Raw genomic sequence first — 6,877 nt, forward strand, 5'->3', positions numbered from 1 at the left:
TTATCTAAGGAGAGTAAAAAGATGTCAAGTAAAATTGCCAAAGACCTAAAAAAGAGATCCTTTTGTAGAGAAAAAATATATCATGACTTAAAATTTGATGCCTCAACTTTGCTCTCATTTCTATAGTGGCATATAACACAAGCCAGGTAACACCAATTTGTACATTCAGAAACTTGATGTGCTTACGTTCCAACCTGAGACTCTTTTCTATTTTATAGATTAATTCATACATCTGAAAATTGAATTAGGCTTTAGAGGGTATATGAACACACTTGTCATGGTTTTATCTGCCATGACACATTGCTCAGCAAACATCAATGAGTTCTTTGGTCAGTCTAAATATCCTTGAGCAAAAGGTCCAGACTTTTCCCTAAAATTAAAGCAGTATAGTACATAGAAAACTTGAAAAAGTGACAAATTTTAGTTGACGAAAGGAAACACCATAGCATACGTTCTTTCTGCTAGCTAGATACTGTAACCCATGATTCTCAAACCTGAGCCTGAGACAGCTAGAATTAAGAAAAAAAAATGAGAGTAAATATAATTAAAAAAGAACTTGGAATTACGGAGGATATCTGAAGTATCAAGGGCAAAGTTAGGTAAAAAGAGAAAGGAGAGGCAGAATAGAAGATAGGCCCCCAAAAAATCCTTAAACAAGAATGTAAGGCAATTCAGACATTTAAACAAAAATATAGTGGACCACTCAAATCTAAACATCTCTTTAGGGAGAACGTGTACAAAAACAAATATTAGTGCCTGGCACATTTTTATTTTTCCTCTTTTTACCCAGTTTAAAAAGTGATTTTATAACAGGACCTTAAAAAAAGAATATCTTTTGTAAAGACATTCGTTGAAATACCAGAGATTAAGGTCACAAATGGTGTTAAAAAGGGGCCTATACTCTTCACATACAGGGCATTGAATACTTTTAACAGCATTTTCCACAAAGAATGAGGAAAAATGGAAGAAAACAAGTAGTGACAATTATTTATATTTTCCAAATGGGGGCAATAAGACTCCGGAGGGTACACGAGGTCACTAGAGTGAGCCAAAGGTGGAGAAGGGAGCAATATTTATAGTGCAATGACTTCAGTTCTGTTGGGTTAACGCCGCTCCTCATCTTATGCCTTTGGAATTCACGGGTTCGCAGATCACACGGCTCAGGGAGGCCCGGGCCTCGGAGCGCCTGGCCCAACGCGGAAACGCTTCTGTGTCCTGCAACTCATTCGGAGCCGGTCCACTTCCACCTCCCTACCAGTGCCTCCGCACATTAGCAAAAAGCCCAGAAAAAGAAACCGGGGCGCTGTGGGTGAATAATGGCTGAAGTGTGGCTACATGTGTTTTCTTTGTCGCCACACCACGGTGTGTGGATTCTGAGCGATCAGGCTTATCTCACCAGCCCACCAACTGGCGCTCAAGTGGAGTATGAGTTTGTCGGAGTAGTCCACACCAAGGACTTGCCAGAAGGGACTCTGTCCTAGGGGGCCCGGCCCGCGCGCAGCACGCGGCTGCGGTGTCCCACGCACCGTGTATGCCTGACACGGCTTCCAGAGACTAGCCGCCCCACGACGGCGGCAGTGGGGCTTCTTGGTGAGGAGGGGCTGGCGGGATCGAGCGGAGAAGAAACCCCCTAGACAGCAGCCCGGCGCCCCCTTGACGGCGGCTGGCCCTCCCACCCGGCAGCCGGGCGCCAGGAATCGCGGACCCTTCGGGCGCTTCCGCCGCGCGCTCGGCTCCTTTCGCGTCCGGGGCGGAGCGCGGCGGGTGTACTCCCAGTGCGCGCGCGCAGCCCCGTCTCCCGGAGGTCCGCCCCTCCCCCCAGGCTCCGCTCCCGAGCCCGCGCTGCCCCCCCGCCCCCCCGCCGTGAGTGTCGGCGGCGGCGGTCGCTGCTGAGATTGGAATCCGCCTGCTGGCGCTTGGCTAAGGAGGAGGGAGGCGGGAGGAGGGAGGAGAGAAGGGGGCGGGCAGGAAGGCAGGCTCCGGTTCCAGCGCGTCGATCCGCGCGAGACGAGGATCGCACGGTCGCGCGAGGGGCGACCGGGCCGGGGCCGCTGCACGCCGAGGGCGGAGGCCGAACCGCGCCCCCGTCGCGTCCCAGTGGCTCACCGCGCCCACCCTGCTTCGCGCCGAGGGCTGGAGGATGAGTTCCCCGGGGTCCGGGTGAGTTGGCTCGTCGGGAGAATGCGTATGCGTGCGGGGAGAGGCCGGCCGCGTCAGGGAGGCCGGCGCGGGCTTCGGGCGAAGTTTCAGGGGGAGCTATGCGCGTGCGGGAGGCCCGAGCTCGGGGAGCGGCCGGGCCTGGTCGCCTCGCGGGGTCCCTGCCGCCCCAGCTGTGTCAGCTCGCGGCCGACTGGGCCCCGCCGTCCCGCGCCCCCACCCCGGGCCGGAACCTGCCGCGGACGCTGGCCTCCTGGACGCCCAATGTCGAGCCCTGGAGGCCGCTCGGCTGCCTGGCCCCTCTTTTGTTCCTCACCCCCGGGTTTCAGGCTGAGTTTGGGGAGGCTGTGTGGGCGAAAGCCGCCTCCAAGGACGCTTCTTGAATGCTTAAATGGGAAAGGCGCTCACCTCCTTCGCCCAGGGGCTGCGAGGTTGATATTCGCGATTTGTCTCCATATGCTTCTGCAAAAAAAGAAAAAAACATGTCTGTTTCGTGGGGTAGTAGAGCCAGGAGGAGTTGCATGCCCTCTTCAAAACTTGTCCGCGGGAAGGTGCCAGGTTTCTCGGAGCTTCACCTGTTGTCCTGCGCTGCCATGTCTGTTGTGATTATGCATTTCGGTTTCTGAAAACTTTCTCCTGGATCGAATGTAACCCTCCCCTTTTCTCCCTCTTTCCAGACTCCTAGTAGAAAGGTTTGGCAGCGAAAAAAAAATAGCGTGCGTCAGGGAAGAAAAATTCTGTGCTATGTATTAGGGTCTGGCATTTTGTGACTTGTACTCTTCCATGCTCTCGGATGTTTTAATATGGTCAATGTTGCAGGTTTTCTCTTTTAAACGGTTAGCAAATTAATTGTTCTGAGTACATAGTACGAACTTGGCACATTCTCTTGTGTTACGTCATTTAATCCTTATGATAACTCTGGTTGTTGTATTCCTCATTTTTTAGACGAGGAAACCGAGACGAAAAGAAGTTAAATAGCTTGTTTAAGTGAGCTAGGATTTTCTTTACTACTATTCAGGAATTCTTAAAGTGAGGCATAGGATGAGTTAAAAATAACAACAACAACAACAACAACAAAAACACCTCTTTCTGCAAACACTTATGTTTAGGAGCACTTTTCAGTTACTCATTCTTGAAATGATCGCTATTTTGTTGCTTGAGTTGAACACAACTTTATTGTATTTAGTTGTAAGAGGAGTTCAATTCCGAATTAAAGTAGATTGTAATTTAATGCATACCACTGTTTTCAGTTGTTGAAATAAAAGTTTGTGAACCAGATTTAAATATTTAAACGTAAAACTAAAATACAGGACAGTTCTGAGCTAGGAATAGGTTGAGTTTCCAAAAGGCTGATTGAAACTTAGAATGTACTTTTAATAGAACGGGTATTCTACTCCTGTTTTTGTTGTTGTTGTTGTTGTTGTTGTTGTTTTTAACCCCCTGCTCATTATCTGTGGAGTTCATTTCAGACTTTTTCTACTTTCTTCACTTCTCCAAACATTTTACTAAAAAGATTGAGACATCCAGTGAGAGTTCCTTCCAAAATTTACTGGATTCCTTTTATCATGTGCTTCTTTACTTCTTAGTGGAAGAATATTTTTTGTTCTTTCTTCTAGTTAATCCCTCGTTTCATTTTTCTCTTAATGGAATATGAATTGCTCTCTCTTTTGTCTTGGAGTTTTTAAAAGTCTGAATGTGCTTAGGATTCCCTCAGTTTACAATTAAGAAGTACAAATTGGCAGTTACAAAATAGTCATGGGGATTAAAGTACAGCATAGAGAATACAGTCAATAATATTGTAATAACTGTATGCTGTCAGGTGGGTAGTAGAATTATGGGGAGGAATCACTTTGTAAGTTATATAACTGTCTAACCACTGTGCTGTGCACCTGAAACTAATAAAATATTGAATGTCAACTTTAATGGAAAAAAAGATTCCCTCAATTTACAAAAATCTCTTGAATCTACTGCTCCCTCAAGTTGTCTTGTTGCTGCTTTTCCTTTTCAAATCACATGAATGTTAAAAAAAGTTTTGTCTTTATAAAAGTAATACATGTCATGAAAGAAAATAGAAGAGCAAAATTGAAGTAAAATTAAAGTTCAGTCCTTTATAATACCATCTCTAGAGATTGTCAAAGTCTACTTTTCCTGCCTTTATTTCCTGGCCATCTATTCACTTTTTAACCCCTTGTTATCTGGGTCTCACCTTCACAATAGTCCTCTATAACTTAATCAAAAACATTTATGCCCCTTTTCTGAGTCAATTTGAGCTTTCTGTAGTATTTTGAAATGTCTTTCCTTGGCTTTTGTACACCCATCCATTTCATTCAATAAATATTGTATTCTAATACACCATGCAAGGCAATAGGCTGCAACAATAGATATGGCCCTTGTCCTTCTGGAGCTTAAAGTCTCGCGGGGGGAACATATATTAAAGAATGAATTCTGTTGTGTGATTATGATTATAATTAAAGTACAGAGTATTACAAAAGCTTGAAATGGGGACCTGATCTGGTGCTGGGAGAATCTGAGAAGGCCTTCTTAAAAATGTTACTTTGGAACCTGGGACAATTCTGAAGGATGAGTAGGAATTAACTAGATGAATTAACTGTGACATTGCACTGACTTTCTCTTTGCCCTTTTTCTGCTTTCTGTTTTTTCCTTTGTGCTTAATATATGTTCTCCAACTTTCACCTTTCAGATTACTTTCCCGTGTCTCTAGTCCCTTGACGTTATTGTTTAGACCATGGTCCCCAACATTTTTGGCACCAGGGACCGGTGCTCCTATGAGAATCTAATGCCTGATGATCTGAGGTGGAGCTGAGGCCGTGGAGCTAGAGCTGGGGAGCGGCTGCAAATACAGATGAAACTGCCGGCTAGTCTGCTGCTCACCTCCTGCTGTGTGTCCTGGTTCCTGACAGGCCACAGACTGGTACCAGTCCACGGCCTGGGGGTTGGGGACCCCTGATTTAGACCCTTCTGTCTGAATAATTATCGAATCTCTATTTATTTCTCTTCTGCACTTGAATCAATGTTTTTCCAACTGCTTTATGCATATCTCTTACTGGTTCTGTATTAAACTGAACTCTTCCTTACCAAACTTGTTTCCCTGGTGTTCCTTATTTCTATTGATGTTATACCAAACCCAGCTCTTTCCCCATTCCATCACATCTTGTCTATAGCCAACATCTGTCTATTGGTTTTATTTTCATGGTATTTTCACTCTTTTCCTGCTAACTCTGGTACGATTCTTAGTACTTGTTGGTGTCTAGGTTATGATAGATTCATAAAATGAGTTGGACAGTTTTCCTTTTTCTCTTTTCAGGAGCAATTTAGACTGAGATTATCTTTTACTTGAGAGTTTGGCAGGCCTTACCTATGAGACAATTCAGGCTTTGATTGTTTTTTTTTCCTGAAGAGGATTTTAGTACCATTCCAATTTATTTAATAGCTGTTCTGTGTAGATTTTCTATTTCTTTTGTGAATTTTAGTGTTTAATCCAGAAATTTATATACTGAGTTTTCAAATCTAGTATTTGATTTTCATAGTTCTTTTTCTTTAAATTTTTTGATTTGATATATATTTGTATACCATATATATTGTCTATATAGTTCTATATTTGATAACTTTCCCTTTTTAATTAGTTTTGAACCGAATCAGGTTCTCATCCCACCTAGATTGATGTTATGATATTTTTGCCTTCACTTCCACCTTTATCCAGGTTATCTTATGCATTTCTGCCTAGATTACTCTTAAAGCTCAGTTCCTGTCACTTCTCTACTCCGAAGTCTTTTTCATGGGATTTGCCTTAGATATTATTTTTATTTCCTGCTATTCTTATTTCCCGCTATTTTTACTTCCTGCAAATGTTCCTTTTCCACTGTCCCTGCTGTAGCTATACTCTTCCCTTTATGGGGACTGCCCACATGGCCCATTGCCATATGTCCAAGTCATACCCATTCTATTTCAAATTCTACCTCTTTCTGTAATAAAAGTTTGTTAAATCCTTTTCTGTTAAAACAGGTCAGTAGATATCTAAATTATGTGATTCTTGAAATAGAAGTTTAGTGATCTTATTTAAAGATAGATTATCACTAGAGATATTAAAATTGATTAAAATGGCTATCACTAGTTAGTGGTACTTCAGTGGAGATGGATAGGTCTATCATAAGTTGGTTAATTTTCTTCATAGTCCTTCATAATGCTAATATATATGAATAATGTTAATGTTATTGAGTAATACATATATTACTCAAAAAATCTGGGTGGCTCCCTAGAATAGTGGTTAGCATGTCTGCTTTACATGCAGAAGGTCATTGGTTCATGCTCCAGGTGGAGCCACAGACCATACCTTGGGTGCGCGAGGCCCCTGAGTGCACCGGGGGCGCAAGGTCCAGGGTGGGGGCGGAGAGTGCATGCGGGCGAGACGCCCCGCCTTCAGAGATCCAGTTCGTAAAGACGGCCGCATCCATAGGTCAGGGGTGGAAGTCGGGGGGCGGGGGCGGAGGGGATTAAAGAGGGGAAAAATTTGCAATATTGTAATAATTTTGTATGCTGATGGTAATTACACTTACTGTGGGGATTATTTTGTAATGTGTATACTATATTTCTATGATGTACACTCAAAACTAATAGGATGTTATATGTCAATATCATTTAAAAAACGTAATAAGGTAAAAAAAATCTGCAACTCAAAGGCTATGTAAAATCGAATGACGAC

General features: G+C 43.6%; 1 protein-coding gene across 1 annotated transcript in view; it reads left to right on the forward strand.

Annotated features, from left to right (window-relative positions):
• The first annotated feature begins 1,851 nt into the window (after window positions 1–1,851).
• Window positions 1,852–6,877, forward strand: part of BMPR1A (bone morphogenetic protein receptor type 1A) — a 170,390-nt gene continuing 165,364 nt past the window's right edge. The window contains exon 1 of the mRNA XM_011355361.2: window positions 1,852–2,160. The gene's annotated coding sequence lies outside the window, so the exon portion shown is untranslated. The remainder of the gene's footprint in view (window positions 2,161–6,877) is intronic.

This window comes from Pteropus vampyrus, unplaced genomic scaffold, assembly GCF_000151845.1.
Source record: "Pteropus vampyrus isolate Shadow unplaced genomic scaffold, Pvam_2.0 Scaffold20, whole genome shotgun sequence".
Lineage (NCBI taxonomy): Eukaryota > Metazoa > Chordata > Mammalia > Chiroptera > Pteropodidae > Pteropus > Pteropus vampyrus.